The sequence below is a fragment of the Hypanus sabinus genome, chromosome 6 (assembly GCF_030144855.1).
Source record: "Hypanus sabinus isolate sHypSab1 chromosome 6, sHypSab1.hap1, whole genome shotgun sequence".
Classification (NCBI taxonomy): Eukaryota; Metazoa; Chordata; class Chondrichthyes; order Myliobatiformes; family Dasyatidae; genus Hypanus; species Hypanus sabinus.
Genome location: NC_082711.1, coordinates 117,750,323 through 117,771,893, shown reverse-complemented (window position 1 = coordinate 117,771,893; position 21,571 = coordinate 117,750,323). Strand labels below are relative to the sequence as shown.

Sequence of the window (21,571 nt, the reverse complement as noted above, 5' to 3'; positions counted from 1 at the left end):
AAGAGAACTCAATGATACACAAAACTATAAAACTGCGCATTCTATCAATGCCAGACATGCGTTCATCTGCCAATATATCCTATTCTTATCATCACTGACAGTGGTACAGGAAGGAAACCAGGGCTTTATATTCTTAACGTCTTGCCTTTCATATTCCTACTTAGCTTTCGATATTGAATCCTCAGGCCCTAATCACCTATGTCGTTGGTAACAATACGTATCAGGACTGCAGGTTCTTCACCCCTTGTAAAATGCTGTGGACCCAATCTCAGATGCTCTTGACCTTAGCGCCTGAGAAACAACATAGCATCCCACTGCCTCCTTCACAGCCACTGTCTGCTGCTCTAACTATTGAATCCCATGTTAGCACTGCATTTCTCTTCAACATCACTTCCTTGCTGAACCTGGTCACTGCTCCAGTCCCGTAGTAGGTTATCTCCATAATTGTACCCAAAGCAGCATAACTGATTTTGAGTGAAACGGCGACAAGCTGACTCTGCATCGTCGGCCTATTACCTTCCACTCTCCTAGAAGTTACCCAGTTATTCGGGTCCTGCATCTGAAAAGTAAGTACCCCCAGTAGTTCTTATCTACAGCTCTCTGGTTCTTCTTCATAAACATCTCCAGTTTCCTCACAGTGTCTAACGGAGCTGCAGGTGCATGCACTAGGTCTCCCTGTACTCCCAGTTTTCACATGACGCCATTAACCCTGAAAACATTCTCACTACACCAGCTAGGCATGATTAGAGAAGGAAAGATAATGACTTTCCAAAAACATCCTTCACACTATTCTCGTCGATGCCTCTTGAGTCAACGGCACTCTGACTCTGTCCACTAACACAATGATCACTCCGCTTATACCTCACTTGCTTAAAACCAAATTTCAAATATTTGCTTAGTTCGGCAAATCAGGTCCTACGGCAACATCGAGAGGGGTATTCGTCCAGCAAAATAAGTCCTATACCTAAGGCGCTGGAACACAAGACACCAAAATGGTCACTTTGTAGGATCTTACATCTCGAGAGTAGCAAGGGAAATGTTCAGCACTAATGTATATCAACTCAAAAATATTGACTGTTTAGTTAGTGAGATTATCGGATGTCCAACCAAATAAATTAAAATAATTCACATTACATCATTAATGTAGTTAGAGTTGCAAAATATTCATGTATTAACATATAAATACACATAATTAAAATAAAGCCTCTAAGGCTTTACCTGTCCCTAACTCTACGCAGTTTACAACCTATAACCCCTGTAGGCAGCCAAGAATTCCACTTACTCTGCAGTGATCTCTTATACGAACTTCATCTCCATTGCCACACCACTGGCAGAAACCTGCACTTAGTGAAGTATGACGGTTTTGACATGTCGCTATGGTCTAAAGCATGCTGCAGCTCCAAGAATCATGAAGTGCCAATAGGGCCATTAACGAATATCGGCAGACATTTTAAGATTTTTTTTCAGAGTGCACGCTAGCACCAAACATTCTACGTAGAAGCAATTTGAATAACACGACCATAGTCGGTAAGGATGAGAAAGGCCGAAGAACATGCTTCCGTTCTGTATTAATCTGTCTAAGAACAATTGCTGAGGATTTTCAGTTTCTTTTAGTTTCTACTGCTCAGGATTTTACACGAATTAAAACAATCCCCAGGTCTCGATTGAATTTCAAGTTACAAATTTCAATTGATGTCGAAACGGTGTTTTGAGAGACTAAGTACAATGTCCTGGAAAAGCATAAAAAATTCATCAACATCCATCATTCTCAATCCTGAGGACAGCACGGCGAAACTAAAAAAATATGAGATTTTTCCTCAGTCCATATTCATGTGTACGTGTTTGACAGAGTTACTGCTTTGGAGGGGAGCATTGAAAAGGGCATGAGGTTCGGTACAGTAGCATTAACTGTTGCAGGTTAAGAAGTAAAGGTGGGCGCACTTCTTTGCAGTCTCTGTGGTCACGGAGCATCCCTCCACTGAATGAGATCCTGAGCGTCCTTATTGCGTAGCCCCCGAGCTACCTTGAAAGATTTCTCAGCCTGCATGAGCCTGCATGAACCTTTCACAGATATGGCGATGAATGTTTTGTCCACTGTTCCAAGAACACACAAAAAATCTGCTGTTCAAATTTGTGAAAAAAAAACTATTTCAATTCCTCCACTTAAGGGAAAACTGTAGCAATCTGCCAGCCCAAAATTAGTGCTGTAAAACCATTCCTTTTGAAACAGTCCGGTAAAGTAATGAATGCTGCCACAAAGCCTTTTGTGTCCTTCCGCAGCTGATAACGTTAATTAAATCAAAACAGCAAAATAAATGCAACTTTCGAAGGAGAGTATGTTTAGAAATTCACAGAGTTTACAGCACAAAAACAGGCCGTTCGGCCAGTGCTGCCATATCAATCACGAAGTATTTCTGCGCTAATCTGTTCTTGCACATTGACACAAGCCATCAGATCGTTTTCTCTCCAAGTAACTGTCCAAATCCCTATTAAATGTTGTCACCGTATTTGCCTTTATCAATTTTTCTGGCAATTCAGTCTGTATAGCTGTCTTCCGTTGTATAGCTGTCTTCCGAATTCCATTTTGCACCCTCAGCTTGAACCTATAATCCCAAGTGGTAGACTTTTCCCACCAAGGAAATAAAAACTATCCAACCTATCTATGATCTTTATAATTTTATAAACGCTCTGGAAGGTCACAACTCCGTCACCGATGTGGCTCTCCAGATTTTCTCTGCTTTGCCATAATATAGCTGTATCCTGAACTATCATCCGTCTTGGGCTTCATGCTAGGATATTTCCATATCTGATTCGAAGTTCCAAGTGACGTATATGTGCTTATATAAAGCACATATATGTTACCGCATAAATCCTGAGATCAATTTTCTTGCGCGGATACTCAATGAATCATTGCTAAATAATTTCCTGTATTTATTTCTCTATAGTAAGTTAATCACAAGGATCGGTACTTTGTGAAATTCCTCACTTCTATTCGGGACCCTGTTGTCCACTGTCTATAATAAGGCTAGCTGAGACGCCAAACATCATAGGAAGCAAAACATGGAAACAGCAAAAGCTTTACCTCAGTTATGCAATGTGCTTTTAATACCTCAGTAACGATATTCTAAGAGGCCAAATACGACAAACTCCAGGGCATCTATAAATTACATAACACCCATTTATAAGTGTGCATTCTCCCTATAGCTGAGGGGAAGTCCTGATGGAGGAACATTAAATCATGAGAGGCATAGATACGGTAGATAAGCAAAATATTCTGCCGAGGGGTGAAATTGTCTTATATATCACTTGGAAACTATCACCCGACTAATGAAGGGCAAAACATCATGTGCGTTTTTAAATATCAAAGCAACTGACAGGTTTGTGGGACCGATGGACGTGGACTGTAGGATTCCTCACTTCTTCGGCGTCGTTCAGTATCTTCTCTTAAACCTTGTACTCTTCCTTCAAGTTCAGATTTCAAAAGTAAATCCTTTCACACTTCTCTGGATTGATCTCCATCCGCAACTGTTGAGCCCAGCACTGCATACTTTCAGTGTTTCATTGTAACCTACGACAATCGTCTACACTGTCCAGGAAGCCACCAACATTTGTGTCATTTACAAAACTACTAAAGCACCCTTTTACTTGCTCACCTTTAAAAAAATAACAAAGGGGGAGGTCACATAAAAGATCTCTGCAGAACACCACGAGCCACGGAAATCCCGGCAGAATCCGTTCCACCTATTATCAATGTCTGCCTTCTCTCTTTTCATCACACTTCTCCAACCGTTCCTCATGATGATTAGAACTATGTCCTCTTGATGACACTGAAGAAGTAGTGTGTGATTAGACTTCTTGACAGGAAAGTAGGAGGATCGTTTGGAGCCTTGTGCTGTGGACAGGACACAGCATGGCGAAGCTTCACCTTGATGCGGACTCTGTACTTGGTTGATCCTCATATGTTGCCCATTGATCTGAAGACGTTGCTAGTTTTGCTGAATTTGCACTAGATATTGTCCTTGGTCCCAACGTGCTGTCCAATGGTGTTCCCCCGGAAGGTGAATTTGCGGGTTCTGGGGATGTCAAACTCATAGGCCTTGCCGCAGGAGGAGACTCTACACTGATGGATGTAGGATGGCTACTGCAAATTTCGGTTCCACTTTGAACAGTGCAGTGTTCAGATCGTGTTGTGCTGGAGCTTTGATGTTCTTTCGGGATTCATTTGCAGCATCAATCTCACTTTTCCTGGATGAATCTGTGTTGATGTCGAGGTCTTCTCTTGTCTCCTGTATGTGAATTTCTTCCTCTGGTGGGGGTCTATTCATTAATTGACTGGCATTCTCTGCCCTTCGGCCTATTTGCGCTTTCTCAGTTGCCAATATTAGACTGTTCTTATCTATCACGGGACCCCTGCATCTGGCCCTTAACTTTCGGCATAACAATTCGGAAATCCTATAAATATTCCTGGGTTCACCTCGATTGGCTGCTGCTTCCGTCTCCACTGCAAGGTCTTCCACACAGATTTGCTTGTTCTTTCTTGTAAATCTTTTCACTTTCTTGTTGGCTTCAGAGTATGCTGGTTGAAGTTGCACCTTAAATCATGTTGATTTGCTTCGCACTCTCTTCTAAATATTCTGATTTCCTACTACGGCTGTGCATGTATCCTGCTGCTTCCATTCTTTTTTTCCTCTTTCAAGCTCTGTATCCTAGACAAGCCTCGCTGCTCACTGGACGACTGCACCAATCCATTTCCACATTGGGTTGATCTTGTCTACTGTCACATCCTCGTCCTAAGTAAAATTTTGAAGGTAAATCTCACACTGGTGAGCTTCTCAATGTCAACACGTCTCTGTGCATTTGTTCTGCTCCCAATGCTTCTCAGCTTGAGTTTCATCACTGAAACAACAAGGTGGTGATCAGTTCATGTATCTGATCTCTCTTCATCTCTACACCCCACAAGCATCGTCTCCAAAACCATTGATCATCAAATGGTCAGTCTGGTTCTTGTCGCATCCATTGGGTGAGCAGCATTGTACTTTGTGGACTTCACTGTCTGGAAAGAGAGATCCTCTTCTGACCAGGTTGGTATTGGCACAGAATTCCACCAGCCTTTCACCATTGTTATTCACCGTTCCACATCACTGTGTGTCCATGACCCAACTTAAGTGTGCGTTGCCATTTCCTCCTTTGGCGTTTATATCTCCCATCGTGATGATAATGTCATGAAGTTAACTCACCACCTCCGATTGTGTCTGCTCGGTGAAGACGTCCTTTTCTTCAATGTCACCATCGTTATTGGAGCATGGCACTGTCATCTTGACGTGCTTTCCTTTCAGTCGGACCCTCACCAGCCTACAGTTGATTGATTTCAACTCTAACTAACGCTTCTCGATGCCTTACTTCAAAAGGACAGCTACACCATCATGATACTGACTAATTTCTTCTGATCAGCCTAAATTGTTTCACCGGTTGCTGCCCTTAGTCTGTCAAACCCTGTCCATCTGCTTTCACTGACTCCCAGGTACGTAGGTTGTGAAAACGCGCTCCTGCAGATATTTTTGCTAGCATGTTTGGTGCATTCAAAAAATAAGCAATCTTGGTTTTGGCCTCAGTGGTGGGCAGGGCTTCCAGCACCGTGCCATTAGCTTCCTGTCGGTTTTCTCTGCATTCAACCATGGAAGTCCCTGGTAGAGACTCAGGAACACCGTCACCGCTCATTGATATGGAAGGAAGTCCCTTTGACTACTCCTAGTCATTTCTCTAACCTTTGTGCTTTTTGACATGGATGACACGACCAACAGCGAAGGCACGAGGTCCTGTCTCTATCATAGCTCTTTGGGTCATTGAGATACGCAAGCCTCCAAACCCTATTCCAATGATGTAACTTCTTGAAGATTGTAGAGTATATTTCTTTGCAATAGAGAAGAACACTTACCAGAATCCCACCTTAGCAGCCCCTCTCTCCTTCTGAAGGCTCTTGAACAGTCTCTGCTCCTAACTTGCAACATAGCCGCGCCCATAATCACCACTCTGCTCAAATCACACATAATAATTGTCAAGTGCCTAATTGCACAAACAATCTTGAGTTCTTCAAAATGGCCCGAAAGCTCTGTCCATTTTTTTCTTTGTCAATCTGACGCTTACTCATGGCAAGCACCATCTCCCGCGATTTTAACTGCCGCAAGACTGTTTACACTACGATGACTGGTTTACGGAACGATATAAAAATGTCTTTCCATTCAGATGTTTAATTGGGACTTCCTGTGAAAAGGGGAAGTACTGCAACTCAACAAAAGATGGACCATTAGCAGTGACTAATTGATTCTGTTTCAAATTTTATTTTAGTCCTGCGGAATTCGTAACAAATCTCGAATCTGCTGTCAGCGTGCAGGTTCCTGTTGCAGGCAACAACAGGCACTGTGCGTCCAAGGTAAAGTCTCACGGAAAAGGTGCACTGCACTTTCTTAAAAAAAAAACTGAAAAAAAGTTTGCTGCGCCATCTAAAAATCTTACCGCCAACTGTTTGTGAAATGCAAGTTAGGAACTGGTACCATAGTTGGAGGAGAACCGTTTTATATCTTTGTCGGAGAAAGAACGAGAGAGAGCGCAAAAAATGTGTGTGTTTATAAAATGCACTTATTTCAACTATATGGAATCTATCGGCATTCTATCCGTTAGAACCTCCTAATTAATGATAATCAAATTTGTAAAATTTTATCTATTTGCTCTGGGGAGTGTTCCTGTGAGCTCCGTGGCGCAATTGCTGGCATGTTGGCCTTCAGCTCCTGACTGATTAAGTTAAAATTCTTTTGCTGTGGTTTCAAATCCCACGAGAGGCAGTATTTTCCCTCATCCTTTACACTGGAAAACCTGATCAAATTTTGAGTGTCACGTGACTTCTCGTGATGTTGGAGTATCTAGCAATCCAGGGCATGGTTTGAAAAGTCGAGTCAAATTTCGAAGTATATAGCCCTGAGATTAATTTTCTTGCGGGCACACTCAATAAATCCATGATAGAATAATAACCATAATACAATCAATGAAGGACCACGCAACTTACACGTTCGAGTACGCCAAAATCTAGCGAACAGCGCACATGCAAAATGAAACAAATAATAATAAACAAATAAGCAATAAATATAGAGAATATGAGATGAAGAGTCCTTGAAATTGAGTCCGTAGGTTGTGGGAAAGAATCAATGATGGAGCAAGTGAAGTTGAATGAAGTTATCCCCTGTGGTTCGAGAGCATGATGGTAACACCCCGATTAGATGATCGTTGTCCGCCGTTGTCCGCTTAATTATTCATAAGACTGTAAATAAATTACTAAATGAAGGAAAACGATATGTTACAACGTTGGTCTAAGTTAGGAGTTCGGCAGACAATCAGATCAGCCAGGAGGTAACTGAGTGACAGAACTGAGGAGTATTTCCCTGAAGATGGGTCAGATGTTTGCTTTTTCTATATTTCAGGAAACAACAGTATTATTCAACACGGAATCTGTCGCCCCAGAAACACACACAAGTACCCAGTCTACCGGGTATCTAGTCCACACATAATCCCTGACTGAAAAAAAAAATCGGCTGAAAGGCAACCGGAAAATAGTGGTGTGGAAACAATGTCTGCTGCAGAACAATTACATCTCAGTACTACTTAATCATAAAACAACTTCATAAAACCTGTTTCAGCTAGTATTGAAGGTTTACGATTGTATTTTGGAACGCCTTTAAATTTCTCAGAGTGGGTTAAGTGTAGATATTCTAAAGCCGTTGCAGTGTGTGAGTTCTAATTTGCAGTGTTGGACTGCAGACGCTGGGACTGCTCCATCTGAATGACATTCCTGTACGTTTACTGTAGGCCTGTAAAGGTCACTGAACGTGACAACATGGGTAGATGTTACTTTTCGCATCCGGTGAACATTAAAGCCGAATGGCCCATGCGCATACTGACAATATTCGTGATAGTTAGCGTCCTTGCACTGACATCTTGTATATGGTTGCTTGATTCCCGGCAGTTTGAAAAGGCAATACTGTCTCACTGTTCTCTCCAATACGAAATATTGGAAGAGTTGGAAAATGGAAAATGGTTCAAGTTTCAAGCAAGTATGTGGGAGAATGTTCAAAGCATACCTTTTGAGCATATGGTATAACGCCTTCTCGATTAACGTGGCCAACCAATTTATGCAACGTGGTAGTGTGGCCGAGCGGTCGAAGGCGCTGGATTAAGGCTCCAGTCTCTAAGGAGGCGTGGGTTCGAATCCCACCGCTGCCATCATCTGTATACGTAATTTGGTTGCAGTACTGAAGTGAATTCCGAAAAGTTTTGCAGTATAAAATGTCAGAATAATAAATCAGTGTGGCAACGACCACTGGTGACTGAGTCATAGATAGCACTGCAGAGCTACAGATGCGGGGTTGCAGAGGACACGTGGGTTTCGTGGCCTCCATTGTGGGGGAACATTGTGGGTGTAAGAGTATTTAACAGCTGTATGTATTGTCGCTCCTTTCTGTAACGACATCTCTCAGGTTTCTTGAAATATGCCGCGAACTGGTCGGAATTGTTTGCAAAGAACTTTGAAACGAGAAGCGACATCGTTTCTCATTAAGACCACGGCAAGTTCATAAAGTATGTTCATAAGTTCATAAAGTGACGGCAGCGTTTTGGAAAAGATTGTCACCATAAACCAAAACTACCCTGCAAAAATGCTATAAAAAGGTAAAGAAGCTTCTCTGAAATTTCGCCTATTTGATCCGTCGACGTGGATCTTGCCTGGCAGACAATGCCAGACCTACATAGTTTTCGATCACTATGTTTAATATGTACACTCTATTTATGTTCCATTCCTTTTTGTGACATTCTTTGTGATTTCAGGAGCCTTGTAATTGTAATGTGCAGTTCATTCTCAAACATGGTGTAACGCTTACGCGACAGGCTGGTATATGTCTCGGGGGAAAATTCCAGCCACCCGCCAAACCCCGCCTCCCGTTTACGCAGATGCTGTGGAATACACGTTAATGCAACGTCGCACACTCAATATCAAGCTCACACCAAATACGGTTACAGCATACACTTTACGAGTCTTACTGGAACTAAGTGATTAATAACGATACAGCATATATGAAGGAAAATAAAATAAAGAAAAGGCGCCAAAACTTATCAGAGTTCAGGTAATTTAGTGCACATCGTTGGAGCTCAATCATCGAACTGTTCGACCCCTCTTCGCTCTCCTCCGACCTCCACAACCTCGCACCTGGGACCACCCGAAGTATCAACCGAGCAGTGCGACAAGCGTCCACCTTCTGCGCCGTCTTCTCCCCAACTCTCGAAAAGACAGCCAAATCCCAGCCCCCAGACCCACAAGAGAAAATAACAACCAACCCAATTGGTTAACAAATGAATACAATCCCCATTATCTGCAATTTTATCCTAAACAAGCTGCGAGAAGCTTCGAGAATGCTCTGGAAGAAAACGCTCCCACTCCAGTTAACATAACAAAGAAGCAGTTTTACTTTTGGCAACCAAAGAAGCTATTTTGATTAACATACGCACTAGAATGGCAATTCGCCCCATAAACTAAAGGCTCCGCTGGGAGTTGAACCCAGGATCTCCTGTTTACTAGACAGACGCTTTGACCAGTTAAGCCACGGAGCCCTTGCGCTGGTCAATATCCGTCATAATGAGACTGCCTACATGAGATAAATCAAATTACACCGTATTTGGACACTTCCCCCGAAGTAGTTTGCATGCATCATCTGGGCTCCTTCTCTCTCCAGAGCTCATTCCATTTCAAGACATTGCTCCAAGTCCGACATTTTGCCGAAACGTAGTGGAGGATCCACCAGACGTGAATCTTCAAAACAAGCGTGGAGGTGTGGAAGGATTCTTAATATTGTACTTTCCAACTTAAATGTTCAATGACGCTGGATTTAACTCGCTTTCTTTCCGTCTAAAGATGCAAGTGTTACGTTTTCAGATTAACCACGTTTTGATCAACGTTTTAGTTAATTTTCATGCAATGCGGTGGGCGCTCTGGCTCTCTAACTCGAGAGGTAAAACCAATACCTTGGATTTAAAACTGAATCGTGAAGATGAAGCTGGAGAAGTTCCATTAGAGAATCAGACTTCAAGGCTCATGAACCTTAGAGGGGATAGACATAAGAAATAGTGCAGCTTACTAGACTTCGGCGACTTGCAATAAAAAAGCCAACTATCTCTGCTATATCTATCTCTTCGGTATTTTTCAATAGAAGATGTAAAGCCGAATAATCGGGTAGAAGAACTTCTGTTGAAACACCTATTTCTTACTTCACATTATGCCGCTGGCGTTGACAACAGCAATGAAGATCCTTCATCTCTGTCTGTCTTTGGCCGTTTCATCTATTGTGACCCAGGTGTGGATCAGGTACCGTATTCTGCCTCTGCTGTCCGGCGTCAAGTTGTCTTTGGCTCTCCAGGTCTTCAACGCCCTGCAGGGATTCAATGAATCGGAATAATTGCATAGGTGTTCCGTGTACAGACGGAACCGAGGTAAGTACGTATTGACGATCATCGGCTATTATCAGAATTGTTTTGAAGTACGTTAAGCAGAATGAAGGAATAAGCATGTCTAAATTTGCAGATGACGCTCTGCTACATATTAATTTTTGCAGGGAAGATTTCGCTCGGATAGTTCACGAGCAAATAGGAAAGTTAAGTGAAAAGCTTTGCCCGGCTGCTGTGTTGTAACTCGCACCATGCTGGGAATCGCGTTGCATTGTTCAAAAGACCGGATATTGCAGGGCATAACATCTAAGGTCAGAAATATACGATTACATTTTCCCGTGATTTTAGTGAGTGTCAGAGAGAAATAAAATCAGAATTTGTGAATGGTATGTACATGCATGTTAAAAATCCAGGTATATACTGATAACTGTGCAATGACTTAAAACGTCTGACGGATCTGACTGCGGACTCCAGCGGCAGTGTATCCATTTGGACCCCCAGATTAATGATGATTATTTCTGCAGTTATACAATAACTCCAACAACTACCATCTGTAATGTTGTCCTACTTTTATGTACATAAGAAGCTCTGGTAAGTATACCGATTCCAATTCTCACTCTCCTACATCCTGGTTTTGTGTCATGCACGACGGGAAGCGAACGCAAATGGCGGAGTTTTACACGGATTTTGAGAGATATTACTTCATTGGATTACAAAAGGGCATGAGGTTTTCTGGAAACTAAACGGTTGGCAGGAAGATGCAGCAAGGGGCAACAAAGGCAAATTTCATATTCTTTGTTAGACAAATGATTGGAGTCTAGGAATAGGAAGTACTAAATCAAGTGGTGTGCTTGGTGCGCCCATAATAGCGGTATCACTCTCCACGATGCCTGTCCTCTCACTAATAAAGTTTATTTTTTTGTTACCAGCAATGGAGACAGTTCACAAGAAATTCACTGTCTATTTCTCGTTATAACAAGGTTAACCTATCAGTAACATCATGAAAATGGCGATTTATTTGTGGCGGTGAGTTTAGCCGAATAAGAGGTAAATTTGAGACATCAAATAGGACATTATAGGTTAAATGCTTCCGGTTTTATTGCTTCAATCGCCAGGACTTAGTGAATAAATTCAAATTTCAATATTCAGAACTAATGGAAACACAAGGAAGTTCTTGCACTTCCCTTTAATCTCTGCATTTCTGGGTTCAGAGCGTTCTGGAGATGGGATCATTATAAAAATGTAACTGCGAATTCCACCCTTTTTTGAAGTTCTCTGGAGGGTTTCTGTCAGGAAAATCCACAGAATAACGGATCTTATCTAATGACTGTGTATTGTGATATTCGGGGAAAGTTTCGCGAAGTAAGTATGGCCTCTCCACCTGCACCACTCGCTACTTGCTTGCCAAGGCTAGGCGGACCTGTTGAACATAATGATAGAGGTTTCACTGAGGTAAATGCATTGTTTTGCATTCCATGCAGCGTTCGCAGTGTTACCCTCGTGGGCAGCAGAACATTTGTCCTGGTTCATGCAGCTCCCGACTGCTCCATTTTGCTCACCGTCACATTACTCTTAGACCATTTGATCGCCAGATGTTTCCAGAGGCCACTTTCCAACGCCGCCTGTATTTTACTTCCAGATACTAGAATCAACCTTTTATCTGAGCAGGAAATTTTTAATACGGCGTGAACACTCTGTGGCACTTTAATTTCATTCGTTTTTGTTACATGCATACTGTGGATATTTAGAATCAAAGCTGAAAAATTAACTAATAAGTGGGAATAATGAAAATATATCATAATAAAAAAAACCTGTCACATTTAGTTTTCTTAGTTATCCTTTTTTCCCGTCTGTCTTTATTTCCGGGATCAGGCAACAAAGGTGAAGTGCGCGGGAGCATTTCAGTTACTGCGCGGCCACTCACTCTCGCAGCTCAGAGGGAACAGCACTGAGTAGAAAGAATTGCACGTTGAAAACTGCGGTGATCGGCTTTGTCAGCAACCTGCAGTCTGATCAGTGTAAAGAGCGCTCTATTGTACTTAACGTGGGATATTCTAGAAACTGGCCAAAATATTCTCTGCTGGGCTGCATTCAGTGATGGCTCATTGCTTTGTTTAAATACAAATACCATTTTTTTGTACAATTTTACAATTTAGAGACTGCCTTCCTCATTACATAGAAGCACAAAAAGCAGGCCACGATGTTTTGCCGAAACAGCTCAGAATTAAAATAAGTAAAAAGAGAATTAATCCCTCCTACCTTCGCAATGTACGTATTGTCAATAAAAGCCGCGCGACTCTTTCTGAATGAAGTGAAAAATGCGGTGAGTCATCTGAAATTCTTCCCGTCCAACTGCTTGTGAAATACAATTAAAGAATTGGTGCCATAGCAGGAGGGGAACCGGCGGGATAGTTGTGCGTCTTTGTCGGTGATGGAACGAGAGAGAGCAGAGTAAAATGTCTGTCTTTATAAAATACAGGACATGGTTTCAAAAGTCGAGTCAAAGTTCGAGGTATATAGCCCTGAGATTGATTTTCCTCTGGGAATATTCAATAAATCAATGAAAGAATAATAACTATAATACAATCAGTGAAGGACTAATCAAGTCTAACGAACTGCACACATGCAAAAAGAAACAAATAATAATAAACAAATGAGCAATAAATATAGAGAATATGAGATAAAGGGCCCTAGAAATTGTGTCCGTAGTTTTTGGGAAAAGTTCAATGATGGAGCAAGTGAAGTTGGGTGAATTTAACTCCTGTGGTTTCAGAGCATGACGGCAACACCCCAACTAAAAAATCGCCGTCCGCCGTCGGCGGCGGAATTGATCGGATAACAAACGAAGGATGTCAGTGTACTCGATTATTTATAAGATTGTAAATGAATTACTAAGTAAAGGAAAATGATATGTTACAAGTTTGGTGGAAATTAGAGTTTCGGCAGACGATCAGGTAAGTGGACACTGGGACTTCTCCATCTGAATGACATCCCTGTACGTCTTGGCGGAGGCCTGCCATGGTCACTGCATGTAACAACATAGGTAGATAACCGTGATAATACTGCACGCCTGCGGTGAACATTAAATTCGAATTTCTGATGTACATACTGACAATATTAGTTATAATTAGCGGCCTTGCACTATATCTGTGATATTGTTTTTTGACTCCCGGGAGTTTGTAAAGGAAACACTGTCCCACTCTTCTCTCTGGTCTACTCCAACGAAATATTAGAAGAATTGGAAAATGGAAAATGCTTCAAGTATCAACAAGTATGTGGGAGAATGTTCAAAGCATACTTTTTGAGCATACGGTCTAAAGCCTTCTCAAGTAACATCATCAACCAATCCAGTTGATGGATTCCACGTCGTAATCCACGTAATCCAGAATATGTGGTAGTGTGGCCGAGCGGTCTATGGCGCTGGACTTAGGTTCCAGTCTCTAAGGAGGAGTGGGTTCCAATCCCACCACTGCCATCTTATGTACACATATTTCTGTTGCTATATTAAAGTGAATCCGGAATATTTTGCAATATAAAATGTAGGAATCATAAATAATCGTGGCGACGATCCAGTATTGGTCCGTGGGTCATTGCTAACACTGCGGAGATGCTGAACACTACAGCTGGACGGGCGATGCAGTGGAAACTTGGAGTTCCTGGCATCTACTTAGCGAACATTTTGGTGTAAGAGTATTTAACAACTGTGTGTATTTTCGCTCCTTTCCGTAACGGTATCGCCCCGGTTTCTTGAAATATGCAGCGAACTGATCGGAATTCGGTTGGAAAGACTTTGAAACGGGACTATTCTCATTAAGACCAGGTAAAACCATAGATTAGGACACGGCCGCATTTTGCAAGCGATTGACACCATAAACCAACGCTACACTGAAAAAAAAATACTATAAAAAGGTAAGCAAGCTTCTCAGAAATGTCACCAGTTTGATCCGTCGTCCTGTTTCTTTCCTGGCAGAAAACATCAGTGCTGCAAAGTTTTCGAGAAGTATGCTTAGTATGTAGACTATGTTATTGTTCCGTTCCTTTTTGTGACATTATTTTTGTCATTACAGGAGCCGTGTAATATTTCATGTGCAGTTTATTATGAAACATTCTAATTCACCACATAAACTAAAGGCTCCACTGGGAGGTGAACCCAGGATCTCCTGTTTACTAGACAGACGCTTTAACCAGTTAAGCCACGGAGCCCTTGCGCTGGCTAGCATATGTCAAAATGAGACTACGTAAATGAGATAAAACACATTGGACCGTATTTAGACACATCCCGATATGGCTTGCATGAATAATATGGGTTACTACTTTCTCCACAGCTCTCTCGTTTGCAAGACATTGCTCCAAGTCCGACACTCAGCCGAAAGATAGTGGAGGATCCACGAGCCGTGAATCTTCATTACAAGAGTGGAATTGTGCAAGTACTCTCAATGTTGTGTTTCCCAACGTGAAATCTCCATCATGCTAGTTGCCTTTTCTCCGAACTAAAGACGTAAGTGTTACCTTTTCAGATTAAACACGTTTTGATCAATATGTTAGGTGGTTTTCATGCAATGCTGTGGTCGTTGTGGCGCTCTAAGCTGGAGATGTAAAACCATTATACTTGGGTTAAAAACGAATCCTCGAAGTTAAAACTGGGGTAGGTCCATTCAATAGTCAGACTTGGAGGCACCTAAACATTAGGGTGCATAGACATAAGAAACATTCTAGCGTCCCAAACTGGAGAGACTTGGGGGAAAAAAAAACAACTATCTCTGCCATATTCATGTGTTCGGTAGTTTTCAACACGAGATAAAGCCGAATTATCGGGCAGCATAGCTTCTTCAGGAACACCGCCCATTACGCCACTGGCGCTGTGGGCAGCAATGAAGGTCCTGTCCTTGGCTGCCTCCTCTATTGTGTCGCAGGTGTGGTTCAAGGCAGTATTCTGCCTCTACTGTATGGCGCGAAGATCTCTTTGGTCTTCCATGTCTCCTCCACCCTGCAGGGATCCAATGAATTGCTGTGTTAATGTTGGAGTTTGCCTATCTTCTCATCACGTGCTCAATCCATCTCTAACGTTTCCTTATGATGATTGTGGTCATGTGATTTTGATGACATTGAAAGAGCAGGGCGTGCTTGGAGATCTTTCCTGCGCAGAAGGTACGAAGTAAATTGCTGATTCTCGTGGTGTGGAATGTCGACAGCTTTGCAAGACAGCTCTTTGCCATGCTCTAGCATTCTGACATCTGCAAGAATGTGGACACAACACAGCTCTGGTACAGCTTGACTTTCGTGTGGACACTGTATTTATGATCTCCATATCGTGCTCATTAATCGGAAGACGTATCTAAATTCGCTGACTGTGAACTGGGTGTCTTCCTTTGTCCCACCATCCTTCCAAATTCTGTTGCTTAGTTAGGTCAGTCTGTGGGTGCTGGGTAAGTCGCTTCCTCATACTTTGACTTCAGGGTGTTGGCTTCAATCTTTCTCTGGCTTACCCTGAGTCAACGTGTCCTCCAAAGTCACACAGGCGCTGTCTTCACTTGCACCTGCAAGTGTGCATTGTTAAGAACCCGTGGGTATCTTGTACCTGTCACGTAACCGTGATGTAATTGAGACTATGGTGAACATGAGGTAATGCTCTTGTGATGGGGGAGTGACGTCATTTTACCGCCAGTGAGAGGTCATGTGATAGTTTATTTCCAACAGGGTATAAAAGGAGAACCACTCCCTGTGACGCGGGGCAGTCGGTGGTTGATTTCACTAGTGACTCCGCGTTGCTGTGTATTTCGATGTATGATGCAGTTTTATTTTAAAGTGGAGTATTATTTTCTGCCTTAAGTCTCAAAGGTTATTGCCAGCTGTTCCGCTCCAATACTGCCAGTCCAGTCTGTGGAGAGGGAAGATTTTAAAGGAGTTCAGAAATACCGATGGATTGGGAAAGTTAATTTCGACAGTGAATCAGATTCGACATTTGTTTAATCTTCGCACGAGTAATTAGTAACCTGTGTCCATGTTAACTCCTGCTCTGCCAAAATACAGCTGAAAGAGTTGGATTCAGAATTTCGCCAAGGAAAGGTCAATGCCTTTAAGCTGTGTTATTTCCTTCAACTGTAAATCTTTTGGGAAATAACATACTCTGGCTGGGATCAGCAGTAACAAAGTGGAAAGGATTTAAGTACAGGAAAGAAAGCCTCTCCCACTTTGGACTTTCGCATTACTACTTCTAGGAACTGTTTTTGCATTATGACTTTAACATCTGTTCAACCTGCCGCATAGCAGCTCACTACCAGTTACGTTAGTCGTTTGTTTCCTTTTCAAGTTTTTTTACAGTGTTTAATACATGGTTTATTTGTTATAAAAACCTGTCTCAATTATATATTCATTGTTACTGATCCATAACAAATGGGGGCTCGTCCGGGATCGATATCATATTGTCCGGGTTTAAATGCTTGTTTCATTTTTGATCGGTGTTTTGGAAAAGGGAAACACTCGATTCTGTTGTTTGATTGGCTTGTGAGTAGTATTCAGCAACAAATGAAGATTGATGATTTCTGGCTTCACCAAACAGAGAGTTATTAGCGAAGGCAAAAAAATGTAGTTTTTGAGATTGCTAGTAGGTTGCAACTTTAAAGTATTTCGAGGTCTACATCAAAGGCTCTAATAGAGAGAAAAGTTGCGTCACACTATGTAGATTGGGGTGATTTTGATGAACCGGTTTTAGATTCGTTTCCAATAAGTACTCTAGAAATGCAGCTACAAATCGAACAAATGAAGTTGGAACAAAGTAAAGCAGACTTGGAGCGTTGTAGGTTAGAAGCTGAAAATAAAAAAAGAGGGAATTTGAATTTGCGATGGCGGAGTTAAGGTCTGAGAAACAGTCTCCTGGTACAGGAAAACGTTTGTTGTTAGTCTGGAAATTAAATTGGTCCGTCCATTTCGTGAAACAAAAGTGGAAAATATATTTTCATCATTTTGAAACTATTGCTCTGATTTCAGAGCGGCCGAAAGAGAAATTGTCAATGTTGTTGCAGAGTGTAATTATAGGCAAAACACAAGAGATTTATACAGCATTAACTGCTGAGCAAGCACTTGATTATGATATTGTGAAACAGCTGATATTGAAGGCAGATGAGTTGGTCCCAGAAGCTTATAGAGAAAGTTTCAGAAATTTGAAGATATCTATGGAGTAAACGTATGTGGAATTTGCCTATGATAAAGCTGTGTGTTTTGAGAGATGGGTTTCCACGAACATGTAAATAGGGACTATAATGAATTGAAAAAGCTGATTTTAATGAAGGAATTTAAAAGGACATGCATAAATGAGAGAGACCCTGCTACATTACAAAACACTGATAATTATCTAATGAATATACTTTAACTCACGGAATTGGTGACGCAGTAATTCCTCTATAGGAAGGGAAAGTAGCACGGCTCTTTCGGAACAAATCAAAGAAAATATGCAGCATCATCTCAAATTCTTACCGTCCAACTGTTTGTGAAACGCAATTAAGAAATTGGTGCCAAAGCAGGAGGAGAACTGTGGGGCTGTTTTCTTTTATCTTTGTCGGTGAAAGAACGGAAGAGAGATGAGAAAAATGTGTGTGTATAAAAAATGCAGTTTCTTTCTTCAACATTTTTATCTTTTTGCACTATGTATAGTTCTTGTGAACTCTGTGACGCAATGGTTAGCATGTTAGCCTTCAGCTCCTGAGTCGCCAAGTTAAAGGCTAAAGAGCTTTGGTTACAAGTCCCACGAGAAGCACTATTTTTTTCTCATTCGTAACAATGATAAACCTGGTCAGATTTTGACTGTCGCTTGACTTCACCTGACAGTGGAATATCAAGCAATCCAGGGCATGGTTTGAAAATTCAAGTCAAATTTCGAAGTAAACTTACTATGGAAGTTCACTGATCTCGTCATATATAAGCCTGAGATTGATTTTTGTTGGGCATACTCAATACATTGATGATAGAATAATTACCATAATACAATCAATGAAGGACAGCTCCAGCTTGTGCGTTCAAGTGTGCACAAGTCTAACGAACTGCCTACATTCAAAATGAAATAAATAATAAGAAACAAATAAGCAATAAGTATCCAGAATATGAGATGAATAGTCCTTGAAATTCAGTCCGTAGGCTGTGGGACAACATCAATGATGGAGCAAGTGAAATTGAGTGCAGTTATCCCCTGTGGTTCAACAGCATGATGGTAACACCCTGATTAGATGATCTTTGTCCGCGGTCATCCGCAGAGTCGGTTGCATAAAATACAAAAGGGATTAACGTACTGGATTATTCATAAGACTGTAAATATATTATTAAGTAAAGGAAAACAATATGTTACAAGGTTGGTGGAAATTAGGGGCTCGCAGATAATCAGATCAGCCAGGACGTAACCAACTAACAGAAATGAGTATTCTTCTCCCTGCAGATCAGTACAGATGTTTGCACTTTCTATATTTCAGAAAACAATAGTAGTATTCAACTTGGAATCTGTCGCTACAAAACAGACACGAGTACCTAGTTTGCCGGGTATCTAGTCCACATATAAACCCTGACTGAAAAAAAATTCGGCTAAAAGGCAACGGGAAAAGGAGTGCTGCCGAAACAATGTCTGCTGCGAAGCAACTACATCTCAGTACTACTTAATCATAAAACAACTTCATAAAACCTATTTCAGTTGGTATTGAAGATTTGCGATTCTATTTCAGAAAGCTTTTAAATTACTCAGAGAAGGATAAGTGTAGATATTCCAGAACCGATGCCAGTGCATGCGTTCTAATTTGCAGTGTTGGACTGCGGACGCTGGGACTGCACCATCTGAATGAAATCCCTGTACATCTTGCTGTAGGCCTGTAAAGGTCCCTGAACGTGACAACATAGGTAGATAACCGTGATTCTACTCCTCGCATCCAGTGAACATTAAAGCCAAATGGACAGAAGTGCATACTGACAAAATTCATGATAAGTAGCCTGCTTGCACTGACATATGTGATGTAGTTGTTCGACTCTCGGCAGATTGAAAAGGTAACAGACTCATTGTTCTCTCCGGTCTGCTGCAACGAAATATTGGAAGAGTTGGAAAATGTAAAATGCTTCAAGTATCAAGCAAGTAGGTGGAAGAATGTTAAAAGCATTCTTTTTGAACATATATTATAATGCCTTCATGATTACCATATTCAACCAATCCACGCAATAAGGTAATGAATAAAAGTGCGTGGTAGTGTGGCCGAGCGGTCTAAGGCGCTGGATTTAGGCTCCAGTCTCATCGGAGGCGTGGGTTCAAATCCCACCACTGCCATAGTATGTATACATATTTTGGTTGCAGTATAAAGTGAATTCCGAAATGTATTGCAATATAAAATGTAAGAAGCATAAATCGTCGTGGCGATTATCTAGGTTTGCTGCCTGAGTCAATGATAACTGCGGAACCGCAAAGTCCTCCAGATTGGGCGGTGAATGCAGTGGACACGTGGAAATCGTGGCCTCTATTTATCGAACTTTATGGGTGTAAGAGTATTTAACAGATGTTTACATTTTCGCTCCTTTCTGTAACGGAACCTCACTGTTTTTTTTTAAATATGCTGCGAACTGGTCGGAATTCGATTGGTCATTTCTTCGGCAGTTTGAACAAGGCCTGTGCAAACGATTGTCACCATGAACCAACACTACACTGCAAAAATTCTATAAAATGTAAAGATTATTCTCAGAAATATCACATATTTGATCCGTCGTCGTGTTTATTGTCCGGCAGACAACATCAGACTTCGGAAGTTTTCGAGAACTATGTTTAATATGTACACTATGTCATTGTTCCGCTCTTTTTTGAGCATTGCTTTTTGTGTTTACAGAAGCTGTGTAATTTGTAATGTATAGTTTATTCTGAAACATTGTAATTCGCCCCATAAACTAAAGGCTCCGTTGGGAGTTGAACCCAGGATTTCCTGTTTACTAGATAGACGTTCTGACCCTTTAAGATACGGAGCCCTTGCGTTGGGCAGCATGGCATAATGAGACTGCCTGGAAGAAATAAAGCCATTTAGACCGAATTTAAAGACTTACGCCGATATAGTTTGCATGCAAAATATGGGCTGCTACTCTCTGCACAGCTCACTCGTTTTCAAGACATTGCTCCAAGTCTGACACTCAGCCAAAAGATAGTGAAGGATCCACGATCTGCGAATCCTCATAAAATGTGTGGACGTGTGCAAGGACTCTCCGTGTTGTGTTTCTCACACAGAATGCTCGTTTTAGGTGGCTTCCATGCAATGCTGTGGTCGTCCTGGCTCTCTAACCTGGAGAGATAATGCCAATATCCTTGGCTTTAAAAATCCCTAAGTTGAAGCTAGCGAAGGTCCATTCTAGAGTCAGATTTGAAGGCACCTAAACATTAGAGAGCATAGACATAAGAAACAGTCCAGCGAACCAGACGGCAGAGACTTGGAAATAAAGCTAACTATCTCTGCCATATCTTGGAGTTCAGTAATTTTCAACAGAAAAGATAAAGCCGAATGATTGGAGAGAAGAACTGCTTCTGGGACACCTATTTATTACCGCCCAACTGGGATCTGACCAGGGTTCTATACAGCTGCAACATTAATTCTCGGCTCTTGAACTCAATCCCACGGTTGATGAAGGACAATGCACCGTATGCGTTCTTAACCACAGAGTCAACCTGCGCAGCAGCTTTGAGTATCATATGGATACGGATCCCAAGATCCTTCTGATCCTCCACACTGCCAGAAGTCTTACCATTATTACTATATTTGACCTACCGAAACGAACTATCCACAGCACTTCCAATCTTTGTCTCATCTGCAAATTTACTAACCGATCCCCCCACTTTCTCATACAGGTGTTTCAAAAAACACCAGGAGATTTTGTGGTAACGTACTTATTATTTTTTCGACTTCTCTTCTGATATGTATATCTGTGCACTTGTAATTCTACTGTGACACTGTAATATTCATTGGGATCAAGAATGTTTCTATCTATCTATTGATCTTCTTGGGTTGTCAGTCGCAGAAATGTATTGCCCACTCTGTTGGATTGATCTGGTCAGGGATGAATGTTAAAACATTTCCTCAGTATCCAT

General features: G+C 41.6%; 5 non-coding genes across 5 annotated transcripts; 3 read left to right on the top strand and 2 right to left on the bottom strand.

Annotated features, from left to right (window-relative positions):
* Positions 1–8,189: 8,189 nt before the first annotated feature.
* Positions 8,190–8,271, top strand: trnal-aag (transfer RNA leucine (anticodon AAG)). Its single transcript has one exon. It is a non-coding gene; the product is annotated as a tRNA-Leu (tRNA).
* A 1,306-nt stretch (positions 8,272–9,577) lies between these two features.
* Positions 9,578–9,651, bottom strand: trnat-agu (transfer RNA threonine (anticodon AGU)). The gene has a single exon. It is a non-coding gene; the product is annotated as a tRNA-Thr (tRNA).
* A 4,224-nt stretch (positions 9,652–13,875) lies between these two features.
* Positions 13,876–13,957, top strand: trnal-uag (transfer RNA leucine (anticodon UAG)). Its single transcript has one exon. It is a non-coding gene; the product is annotated as a tRNA-Leu (tRNA).
* Positions 13,958–14,611: 654 nt separating this feature from the next.
* On the bottom strand, positions 14,612–14,685 carry trnat-agu (transfer RNA threonine (anticodon AGU)). Its single transcript has one exon. It is a non-coding gene; the product is annotated as a tRNA-Thr (tRNA).
* Positions 14,686–19,695: 5,010 nt separating this feature from the next.
* trnal-uag (transfer RNA leucine (anticodon UAG)) lies at positions 19,696–19,777 on the top strand. Its single transcript has one exon. It is a non-coding gene; the product is annotated as a tRNA-Leu (tRNA).
* Positions 19,778–21,571: the final 1,794 nt, after the last annotated feature.